Here is a 13308-nt window from a genome sequence, read left to right as displayed (position 1 = left end):
AAGCTCTTACTGTGTACCGAGCACTTTGCTAAGATTTGGAGTTTAAAAAAATCCCCAAGCCTGTCCCTTTCCCAAAAATTTTACCTTTTAATGGAGAAATTGGCATTCATTTATCTAGGTATAGACAAGAGCCCATAGAGTTGGTGGGAAGGAATCTTAGAAGAGAAGGAAGAAAGGAAGAAGGAGTTTGGGAAATCCTTCTGGCAGCAGGTGGCATCTGAGCTGAGTCTTGAGGGAAGTCAGGGTCAAAAATCAGATGACTTTCTCCGTAGCTTCCATTTCCTTTGGGTTTTACAGGAAATAGCTGTGCCCGTCGTTTAATTATTATATCACAATGTTTAACCAGTCTGATGAAATTCTGTTGACTTTAAGTTCATTTCATTCAACAGCAATTCTGTTCAGTCAGCATGTATTAACCACCTACTGTTTTCTAGTCACTGTGTTTGGGTTGCAAAAACAAAGTACCAAATGATACCAGTTGTTAGGGGTCTTCCATTCTATTTGGGGTTAGGATATAGCATAACTACAGATTAAGGAAAAATGAAAACACAACAGTGATTTGAAGGGAAATAAGAGTCCCAAAGACTAGTGAAATCAAGAAAGGCTTCCTGTAGAAAGTGGAGTTTGTCTTTGAAAGAAGCTATGGATTCAAGAAGTAAATGTCCAGGTCTGGGAATGGCAAAAAAGCCAGTTTTTCTGGAATATAGAGCATGTGAAGAGGAATAATGATGGTACACACTTTCTTTCCACCTGTTAAGAGTTCAAATCTGGCCTCAAATATTTGAGTATCTTACTTAGCTGGCAAGTCACTTAACCCTGTTCACCTCAGTTTCTTTATCTATAAAATGAGTTGGAAAAGGAAATGGCAGTCCAGTGTTTTTGCCAAGAAAACCCCAATGAGGTCACAAAGAGTTGGACATGACTAAAACAGTTCAACAACAACTACTCGATAATAAGTTAGCATCAAGCTCTGGACTTAGAGGTAAACAAAGATGAGGGATGGTTTTGCTCTTGGGGCATGTAGGACCAACTTAAGTCCATAAGGATATCTCTTGTGTGTTTGTGTGTGTGTGTGTGTGTGTGTAAAAGATATGGAAAAAACCATTTGGGTCTGAGCTGTCCTAGCAGTCCTGATGATGACAGAGTTAGAAGTGGCAGGAATGGCGGCAGGAGTGGCCCTCTACTTTTCCAGTGGGGTGTTTACTTTTTGGGGGAATGCTTTATTTCCTGATAATGGCAAAGAGGTCACACAGGCTATCCCTGACGCCTAGGCCTCTTTAGGGCCCACGTTCATCATTTGCTCACAGGAGATTTCTAAAGCAAATCGAGACATGAGCGTGTCTCAGGCAGCTCAGTCGTGCTAGGAAAGAGGGCTCCACTCCTGATCAGCCAAGAGCCTGCGCTGGCCCTCTGATATATAGTACAGGGATTGCAGGGCAGGCGACTTGTAACAAGAATGTGATGAGCTGGTGGCCTCGGGCCTCTAACCTGTTCCTCAGCCCACTCTTCAAGGAAAGTTATTACACAAGAGTTAGCCTAAATCAAACCAAGCTGCAATGTTTGCTTATTATTGTCCCTGCTCCAATTCCAGTGGATCTCACAGTGGTGGGTCTTTGAAGCCCAGCCGGGAGGGAAACAAAATGACCCCATGATCATTTTGCGATATGTCTTTAAGAAGGAGCAAAATGGATTTATTTTGAAATTCCAGTTAAGCATAGTGTAGGGGGAAATCCCACGGACAATCCATCGCCTCCTCCCCAAACCCCCAAACAAGCTCATTCTGAGTTGACAGCACAAAATTGGAAGCTGGCCATTGCCTAACATTCCCTTCCCCAGTTTTGTTTTGCTCTGCTACTAGTTTGTTGAAAAGAATATCATGATAGAGAGATTTCCAAATATGACTTGAAAATGTACCTAATAGCCAAGGAGGGCTATGAGAAAAATGGAGGGCCCATCTTGTAACAGGATTCTGAACACAGGGATGGAAAAATCAGAAACCCTTCAGAGAGATAAAGGGAATCACTATGGGTGGTTCTAAATCAGGAGACTGGGTTCAAATGCCTCTGATGCGTTTTTCCATATGACTCTGGTTCCAAACATCTTTGGGATGGGCTCCATAGGCAGCGGGTTGGAAAGATGGCCTTGCAGATCCCTTCTTGCTCCAGAGTTGTAAGTCTCTGAACAGTTAAAGATCTCAAAGCTTTGATCAACACAGTGCCCAACTGAGACATTCAAGAACTGATGGTGAAACATCTTTCTTTCCTAGAGAGATTGACAGATAAGTGGTGGAATACTCTAAGATATGGCCAGTGTGTTGACTTGTTTTGTCTTAATGACATCTGGGCTGCCAAGGTGACACACTAGAGAGAATGCTGGATGTGGAGTCAGGGAGACCTGATTTCCTTTTTTTTAAAGACCTGATTTCATTTCTGAACTCAGAAACTCATTATTTGTGTGACCCTGAGTAAATCATTGTACCTTTAGCTACCTCTCTTTCTTTCTCTATAAGATGGTAATAATATCACCTACTTCCCAAGGTGGTTGTGAAGATCAAATGAAATTGGATATAAAGCCTTGTGCAAACTTAAGAATTCTAGCTGGGATGATGAATTGTTACAAGGGATGCTTCTTTTTTTACTTTTTAAAAAATTTCAATATTTTACTTTTCCAATTACATACAAAGATAGTTTACAACATCCATTTTTGTAAGATTTTAAGTTCCAGAATTTAAAAATATTAAAATTAGGGGCAGCGAGGTGGCGCAGTGGATAGAGCACCAGTCCTGAATTCAGGAGGACCTGAGTTCAAATCTGGTCTCAGACACTTAACCCTTCCTAGCTGTGTGACCCTGGGCAAGTCACTTAACCCCAGCCTCAGGAAAAAAAATATTTAAATTTTTAAAAAATTAAAAATATTTTTCCAAACATTTTTCTCCTTCCTTCCTCCTTCCCCAGGAGAACAAGCAATCTAATATAGATTACATACGTATAATCATTTTAAACATATTTTCATATTAGTCATATTAGAAAAGGAAAATTAGAACAAAATGAAAAAACACGAGACAGAAAAAACAAGCTATTAAAAAAGGTGAAAACTAGTATGCTTCAATCCACTTTCAGTTTTCATAATTCTATGCCTGGATGGGATGGCATTTTCCATGGAATTGTCTTGTATCACTATATTGCTGAGAAGTCCTAAGTCTATCATAGTTAGTCGTCACACAATCCACCTGAGAGAAAAATACTGTTAGAATCATTAAGTCTCTTCTGGTGTGTAACAATGAAAACTAGATCACAATTGGAAGGTCCTCTGAGGAGAACTTGAAAATGTACAGCTTTCTTCCTAGACAATATAAGCGTAATGAATATTGAGTTCATTCCACAGACTATGTATGAGCTGAGCTCTGCTGGCTTCTTCCTAGGAGATGATTTTAGTGCTCAAGAACTTTGGATTGATACAGCAAACCTTTGATTTCCATGATGGCATCGGGGGGGAGGAAGCTTTGTCATAGAAGACTAGACATTGATCTAGGAAGAGAAGAGCTAGACCACAAAGGAATGCCTCCATCACATGGATTGCTATATTTCCATCTGTCAAATGTGTTGGAACTCTACGAACCTCACTGTTGGACATCCCATGAAGAAGCAGAAAGTCTTGTGTTTGAGGTGACTGAGTAGGAATTACGAGATGAACTTTCTAGCCTTGGAACAACTTTCCGAATTTTATAGGTCAGGAACTCATCGATGCTTCAATTGGAGTTGACTAGTAGGAAGAGAAAGAGTTTTCTGCATTTATATCCTTTTCAGAGATAATAATCACTCACATGAAGAAGAGTCCCAGCTATAACCTGGCTTGCTAAGAAATCTGGACAACAAAGGAGCTCTTTGTACTTTGCAAAGACAAGGTAAAGGTTAAATGTCTATTCAATAATTCTACAAAATGTCACATATTTTAATGTTTAATATCAATTTCCTGGGATAATATAATAACAGTTATGAGTGACTTTCTCATGTTTTAAGTCTTTTTCAATTCATGCTTATGAGTCTTTTCTCTATTTGATCAAAATAAATAACTGTCCTATATCTGATTTATATCGTCCATTGAGTGTCTTTCTACTATTTTGTATAGACTTTAAGCATGAGGCAAATGATTTTTTAAAAATGATAAATGAAGTGATTTTCTTTAGGGATATAGGATTGGGAGCATGAGGAACCAGAGATGAAAAAGATGACCCCTTCCTTTACAATCTAGGCTGTCTAGAACAGGCCCCCCTTATTTATAGAAACCCCAAATCTGGGACTTCTTAGTAGAAGAGAGCACTTCTATCCATACCCCCACTGGTTGACAGACTGGGACTTTCTCACATAGACTTTATTGAATGGACTCATGATTTTATCAGGATAGGGAACTCCTGCTGAGGAATTTTTTTTTTAAATCAATGCAACCTGGTACCTTTTCACCAACGTATAGTTTTGGAGAATTGTCTAAGAGGATGAATATCTCACCCAAGGTCATATCCATAGAATGTGTCAGAATCTGCAGTTGTCTGACTTCCTCATTTTCAGGCTATCCATTATTCCACATGGTCTCTTTCCCAAACAATATAACAATAATGATAATAATAATGATCTCATATTGTGAGGTTTGTGAAATACTTTATATCCATTAATTCAATGATCCTCCCAATGGCCCTGTGAGGTAGGAGAATCATGGGAGAATCTTGCAACCAAGAAGAGAAATTTTCCCTGAGGAAAATGGTGCTCATGCTGACTTTGAAGTCGAACCTGGGGGTTTAGTCCTCCGCACTCAGAGGTTGAATTTCCTAAGAACCTCTCTGAACCCCTTAGCGTTGCCCACGGTGGATGAAAGCTCTGATTAAACATGATACAGAAAGAGCCGGCAAGTCGGACTGTTTACTAACATTTCAATTTCTATGCCTCATTTATTAGACTTAGAATAAAAAGGTTAGAGGGGGTATTTGGGATTGTCTTTAACCTTGACGATATTTCCAGGGAAGCAGCCTAATGGCTCTTAATTGCTTAAGTGAAGAGAACATGTTGACATGTCCTTCTTGGTGCTGCAAGCCCTGAGCCTGAGCCATTATGCTAATTCAAGCATTATATACACCAAAGTATTTATGGGACTGACACAAGTGATGTTGCAGGCAAAGGGCTGTGAAATGGTCTGTAAACAGAGAGAATTGATTCCGGGCCCAAAGCAGTGCTGTTAAAGTCACAGTCATTGAACAGCCGGCCCTACGATTTCTATCCAGATTGTCAACCTGGGTCAGGCGGTGTCAGTTGGACTGCCATCGCAGATCAGATGGGTGGTTTAATAATATGTAAACCGACCACATAAACAGGAAGGAACACAGACGAGGCACATGTCTGGCTCTCCCTTCATGGACACACGGCATTTCACTCCAGAGACGTCCCAGTGCGAGTTTCAGTGAAACAGGCATGGAGAATGTGTAAAGAGACGCCACCCTTTGATGGAATGGAAGCTCCTCGAGGACGTTCCTCTTTTGGCTTTGCGTCTCCAGCCCCTGGCACATGCTCGGCAAACAACAGAGCTTATAATAATAAATAATTATGATAATATATAATAATACTAATATAATATTTATTAATATAATATATAATAAATTCTTGGGGATGAAGACCAGAAGATACGTGGCATCTTGGGGAAGAGAATAAAAATGTAGCCTTTTAAAAGACATCGAGGAATGAGATTAATAATAGCTAAAATGTTGTTATGAGGATCCAGTGAGGTCCTAGGTGTGGAAAGGCCTTTGCTAATCTTGAAATGCTACATGAAAATTAGCTATTATTGTTATAATTGATGTTTATCATTAAACATTTTGAGGTCTGCAAAATCCTTTGCATACATTAACCATTTGAGTCTCATAGCAATCCAAGAAAGAAGGTGCTACGGTGATCTGCATTTTAACTTAATGTAATTCTGTGTTTTCAATCAACATTTATTTTCACTCCCTTTTGTTCCTTTGAAAAATGAAAACCCAAATCCTTATAATAAATATGCATAGTCAAGCAAAACAAATTCCCTCGTTGGTCATGCCCCCAAAATGCATGACTCATTTTTGATCTTGAGTCCAACATTGTAAATCTGAGTTCAAATCCCACTGCAGACACTTACTAGCCATGTGAGCTGGGGTAAATCATTTCAGCTGTTTACCTCAGTTTCCTCAATAAAGATAATGACACTACTCCCCTGGGGTTGTTGTGAAGGTCAAACATAGTACATGGCACATAGTAGGCGTTGTTACATAAATGATGGTGATTTAAAAATATATGTAGGAAGTATACACATTTTACAGATGAAGAAGATGAGGTGATATGTTTGTGGTCATACAGCTAGTAGGCTGGGCCTTGGACTTTGAAGCTAGGTTTTCTGACTCCAAGAAAAGTGATTTTTCCACTGTACCAATTGGAGGAAGAAGAAGCACCCATATTCTCAAATTTGAACTTCAGAGAATTATAGAATCTCAGCATGGGAAGGGACTTCAGAGACCATCTTTTCAGTATTGTACCTGAATAAGAATACTCTTTTGAACACATTAAATCAATGGCTTGAAGGTTACCAATATAGAACCCATTGTCCCTGTTCTAAATGTTAGAGGAGAGGAGAATAAACATTTATGTGTACCTATTGTGTACCAGACACCAGGATAAATGCTTTGTAAATATTATTTGGCCCTTGTCACAATCCTGTCAGATTGATGCTATTATCTCCTTTTACAGTTGAGGAAACTGAGGCAAGCAGATGTTAACTGGCTTGCCTATGGTCACATGGTCAATAGATTCTGAGTCTCAATTTGAACTCAGCTCTTCCTGCCTTCATACCCAGCTTTCTATCTACTTTGCCAGCTAACTTTCAGGAAGTTTTTTTTTTTTCCCCATGAGGGAGTTTTCTTTTTTGTTGAGCTCAAAACTTCCTCTTTTCAACATCTATCCATGAATTGTGCCCTTTATCAGAACAAAGTTAATCTGTTTTCTGTGGAACAGCCATTGAAATGTATATATACCTTATAGTGTGACTTTCTGTAATAATAATAATAATAATAATGATAATCATGATGATGATAATGATGGTGATATTGATGACTATCATTGTGTCTTTTTTCTTCTTCAGATTCAACATCACCAGTCCCTTCACTGGATCTTCATTTCACATTATCTTTTCTTTTTCTTTTCTTTTTTTTTTTTTTTTTGCTGAGGCAATTGGAGTTAAGTGACTTGCCCAGGGTCACATATCAAGAAAGTCTTAAGTGTCCTCCCTACTTCACAGCTGGTGCTCTATTTACTGCGCCACATTATCTTAAGGTCTTCTCCCCCTCTCTGGCTTTTCAGTGTCCTCCATCAAATGCTATATATAGACTTTTATGTTGTCTCTTCTTGTCCCCTTTTCCTCTCACCTTTCTGGCCTTTCTATGATGTCTCTTTCTTTGAAATGATGATAATGGCATATAAGTGACTGAAAAATAAATCATATATCAAACCTGACCCCCAAAGTACAAACACATTTCTCTTTTGCTCTATTAAGTCACAGATTTAAAGAGGAATGAAAGTATGTATTTTTATTTTTTTTTATTGTTCCTCTCTGAAGTTAACACAAATTCAATGCTGAGAGTATCTGGCTTAGCTGGGAGCAAAGTGTTGGTCATAGCTACAGAAGGTCACCCCTTTCATCATTACCAACAGCAGTAATGAGAAGCGGTATTGTGAGCTGGCCTTAGAATTAGGAATACCTGTGTTCATTGTCTCCTACCTCTGTGACTCTAGGATCACATTCCCTCTCAATGCTCCCTATGACCCACCTATAAAATGCAGACTATTTGCTAATCTGCATTGGGCAAAGGGAGTTTTCTATAACAATTAAATTTCATGTCTCTAAATTACATGTTCTTCTCCAAACAACAACAATACTAATATCCAATAATACATTTATTAACAATTTCAATTTTGATGTCTCATTTATCAGACTGAATAAAAAGGTAGAGGGATTTATTATTATTAATATTTAAACATCAAATACTCTAATTATGATGACTAATTTGATAATAATATTTTGTACGGCACTAAAATTCACAAAGTATTTTCTTTATAACAACCATATGAGGTAGATTTAAAATTCCCAAACACGACATCATTTTTTTCCCTACTACTAATCAACAGATAAATGTTTTTTCTCGAAATTTACTTTGTAAATGGGTTTGTTTTGGAGTTGTCTCTTTTTGTTAATGTAGTAAATCAATTTTTAAAAAATTTCTATTAAATTTCTCAGAATATTTTGCATGGATGCCTCCTTTGCTCTTATCTCATTCTCTCTTTTATCACAATTATCCTATACTTATTCTTTTTCACTAAACTGTAATTTCCTTCAGAAAAGGATTTGTGTTAAATCTATCCTCATAGTCTCTGGGCTCTAACAGAGAGCACCAAATATAGTAGTGAAGTTCAGTAAATGAAAATGTATTATTTTTTCCTCAGTTGCATCAGTCCTTTGACTCTTTGTGACTCCATGTGGAGTTTTTTTTGGACAAAGGAATTTGTTTGCTATTTCCTTCTCCAGATCATCCTACAGATGAGGGAACTGAGGCAAACAGGGTGAAGTGACTCACCCAGTCATACAGCTAGGAAGCGTCTGAGATTTGAATTCAGGAAAATGAATCTTCTTGGTTTCAGTCCTGGTACTCTATTATTCTGCCACCTACCTGCCCTGAGAATTTATAAAGCACCTGTTATCTATCAGACATTGCTAAATGATGGCTTGAAATGCAAAGAAAGGCAAGAGACAGTTCCTGCTTTTAAGGGACTCACAGTATACTGAGAGAAGTAAAATACAAACAACTAGGTACAAACAAAATATGTGTACGCACAGCATATACGTGTATTTATACAAAATACAAAATGGAGATAATAGGGAGAAAGCACTAGCATTAAGAAAGATCAGAAAAAACTTTCTGTAGAAGGTCGAATTTTAGTTGGGATCTGAAGGAAGCTAGGAGGCAGAGAGGATAAAAGAGAGAATTCTGATGTGGGACAAATAATGAAAGATGTTGAATTGAGTTTAATGAAAAACATGTGCTCTGAAAAATGTTGATTGTTTAGCCCTTCCTAGCCTCTTAAAATATTTTTCTTAATTAACTTTTGGTTAATACAAAACATACGCTTCTTTAAACTTCATTTTGTCCTCCATTGGCAATATTGGGGATTAACAGAGCATCCTTTGGATATTTTTATGCTTGGGAAAACAATATGAACAATTCTACTTTTCCATAGAGGATGTTGCTGTCCATGGTGGCAAGCCAGTTTCATTAAGATACTTCTCTTCTTTCTTCTAGGAAACTTACTAAAATCTTCCATTTTGGGGTTTCTGTTCAATATGCCAATTTCCATAGATGCTGTTTCATGCTTCTTAATAATATCATTTTTATTGTGAACTTGGTAGACATCAAACAAACATGAACATTTTCATATAAAAATAATGGAAATGTTGAGTCTTTCATGCACAGCTGCTCCCCCTGCCCTCACTATAGTTAATTAAACATGGTAGTAATAACCATGGGCTAGTTAAGTGGTGTGGTGGATAGAGTGTTGGACCTGGAGTCAGGAAGACTTTAGTTCAATTTGGCCTCAGACAACTTTCAGTAAATCACTTTTATCCTCATCTGTAAAATGAGCTGGAGAAGGAAATGGTATTCTTTCTGAGAAAACCTAAATGGGGTCACAAAGAATAGGACATACCTGAAAAATGACTAATAACAATGCTTTTTAATTTTTTTTTTGTCTTCATTTTTTGGGACCAACTATCACCAGTTTCCCCTCACTCTCCAATACATTCTTATCCCATTCCTCCACCTCCACAACGGATAAATATTTCCATCACACAAAACCGGCCCATACCTTAGATATATTTCAAACTGTGTATCTCATTCTGATTCCTAGTCTACCACCTCTTTGCTAAGAGGTGGCAAAGTCATGATTAGTCATTGAATTGTCCATAGTTATTGTCTTTCAAGGTTGTCTTTCTTTACAATTGTTTTATGTTTCTGTCAGATTTTGTAATCTGATGAAATCTGATTTATTATCTGATTATCTAATGAATCTGATTTATTATCAGACACATTTCCACTCACCTCCCAAAAAGGTAGCAAGCAAACATTTATAGAATTCTGACTTTTAATCCACTCTGCTATTTGTTTCTGTTTTATGGGAGAATTCATGCCATTTATATTCACAGTAATGATTACTAACTCTGTATTTCCTTCCATCCTATTTTTCCCATTTATATTTTTCTTTCTTCTTTCACTCTTTCCATCTTCATCAATGTTTTGCCTCTGATTTGCACTTCCTTCAATCTGCCTTGCTTTCAATTATTGTCCCCCTTTTCTTACCCCATTTCCCATTCTACTTCTGACCTCCCTTCTATTAGCCTTCCTTCTTCCCCTTTCCCCCATTTTCCCTTTTTACTTCCCTATAGTGTAAGATAAATTTCTATCCCCAGCAAAGTGTGCCCCCTCTTTGAGCCAAATCCAATGAGATTAAGATTCAAACTATCCTCATCCCCTCCCTTGTTTCTCTCTACACTATTAAGTCTTTTGTGCCTCTTCATGTGAGTAACAAACATTTATCAAGTGCCTACTATGTGATGGATACTGTGCTTAGTGCTTTATATTATCTTATTTGATATTTACAACAACTGTATGAGGGTAGGAACTATTAATACCTTTGTTTTACACTTGAAGGATCTGAAGCAGATGGAGGTAAAATGACTTGCCCAGAATCACACAGGTAGTAAGTATCTGAGGCTGAGTTTGAATTCAGGTCTTCCTGACTCCACATTCACTGCTCTGTCCACTTCACCACCTAGTTGTCCCATTTAACTACTGTCTCACTTATCTCCATTGATATCTGGTTGCCACATGTTGACACCTCAAATCAAACCTCTGTTTTTATCTCTGTTTACATGTATTTACATCTGAACTGCCAGTATCTTATTTTAGATCAGTGGTCCTCAAATTTTTGAAATAGGGGGCCAGTTCACTGTCCCTCAGACTGTGGGAGGGCCAGACTATAGTAAAAACAAAAACTCATACTGTGTCTCTGCCCCTCAGCCCATTTGCCATAACCCAGCAAACCGCATGAACACCCTCAGTAGGCCACATCGGGCCCACGGGCCGTAGTTTGAAAACCCCTGTTTTAGATAAACACCTATTTAGGGTTTCTGTAAATGGAAAAAATATCAATGTTAAAAAGAGAAAATGTTTGCTTTAACAAACGAAATCAATGTGAAAGTAGGACAAATCAGGATTCCTTCATGAAAGTTGAATTTTCTCATTGTCTTTCTTTAGTTACTGACCTGGCAAAAAGAAAGATTTTGAGTTAGAGAATGGAATGCCATTAATTGATCAGTTCAATTCATTGATCAAGTATCTATTAAGTTCCAGCCATGTGCAGGTGCTATGCTAGGTAATAGGGATACAAAAACAAAAATGAGATTGTCACTTATTTCAAAGAGCTTGAATTCTATCTTTATTTTCATGGACAGGATTAGCCTCTGGCAACATTTCACCAAATAAGATATGTGTGTTACTTCTGACAAGTTCTGTGATGAAGTATACATATATTAGAGTTTTTAAAAAAATTCTTTTGTGTTCAGGATTTATTTCTAATTCTCATCCTAAGTGAGTCTGATTAGGTCTGAATCTCACCATGAAATTCTCTAAGAGAGCTAGGATATTTCAGTGGGAGTCAATTTTGAAATTTGTTCTCCTATTTCTACAAGGAAACCAACAATCCTTACTAACTCTAGTTAGAAAAGTCAAATGGGCTCATGAATGGAAGTATTTCCTTGGATCCATAGTTTCATCAGGGTGGATGGTACTTCCCCCAGGGCAGGTTGTGATTCATTTGTACCCTCTCCTCCCAAACTTTTCTTGTTTGTAATGTTCTCAGTGATATCTTTTAGCAGGTTGACCTCTCTGGGCTTTTAAACAAGTGGCCAGATTTCCTCAAAGGTCCCTTTCAGTTTAAATCTATAATACTCTCTCTTATCTCCTGTGCAACTCATTATAGTGAAGATAAGTCCCCTAACCTCCTTTCTTACATTTATCAATTACGCAATTATAATTTTCTGAGACCACAATATTCCCATGATTTTAAGACAAATAGAATCATCAGGAAAATATCGATGTTAATAAGGTCAATTCCAAATTCTTCCTATTTGATTCTGGGATCATTGTCCAACTAGACTGCCAATCCAAGATAACTGAGTACATCCATCAGTAGATGGACTGGCTTAATGAGTGCCCATGCAATTTCGTGTCACTATCTGGAAAACATGAATTATTCATCCATCTTATTTTTCCTGTATGGATGGCTACTATAATATTTTAAAGGATGGTGGGTGTCACAGAGGAAATCCCATAGTGCTCAAAGAATTGATAGTCAGAAAAATATTAGTGCAAACAGAAATATCTAGAGAACCTCAATCTAGAAACTCTCTTCTATTTGGATTCTGTGCTGGAAATACTCCTGTCTATATGCTGGCAAATGAAAAATAGCTATGCAAATGTTGAGTTTTATATGTCTGGTGTCCATAGTCTTGTCTACAATTATAAAGTGCAGGTGTATATGACTCAATAAAGATGGTATTTTCTATGAATTCTGGGAAAAAATCCCTGAACATCTAATTCTAAGGAAAATAGATGGAAATGCATTTAACAAATGGGACTTGTCTCTGCAAGTTAAAATCTGTTTTTTTTTTAGAGAAATAACAGATGATTAAGAAAAATATAGAGTGACCTAAACCTTGTGAGTTTAATCTACATTTTCTCTCTTTTATCAATCCTTATTCTTATGAAATGATATGATTTTGATGTAATGGAACAATCTGCAAGTACTTAGTAAGCGTGTCTTATGTGCTAGGCCCTCGTGTGTCAGCTAGCTGCTGACCAGCTATAACTTAATAGATTGGTTCCAAAAATTTTGCCAAAGCACTTAGAGGTGGATGAGTTGTCCAGGGTTATATGATTAGTAAAGTAACAGGGACTGGATTTGAACTCAGTTCTTTTTGATTCCAATCTCAGAGTGCCATCTATTCCTTTCACTTTGCCTCTGCAAATGTGAATATCCAGATATATGATCAACTGACATTACTACCGATCTCATCTTACTACTTTTCTGATTCCTCCCTTATATCTAATCTATAGTGCTTGCTCTATTACCAACACATGAACATAATTTCTCATATATCTCACCATATATTTTCTTCTTTTAATTCTAT

This window comes from Sminthopsis crassicaudata, chromosome 4 (assembly GCF_048593235.1).
Source record: "Sminthopsis crassicaudata isolate SCR6 chromosome 4, ASM4859323v1, whole genome shotgun sequence".
Taxonomy (NCBI): domain Eukaryota; kingdom Metazoa; phylum Chordata; class Mammalia; order Dasyuromorphia; family Dasyuridae; genus Sminthopsis; species Sminthopsis crassicaudata.
Note: the sequence above shows the minus strand (reverse complement) of the source record.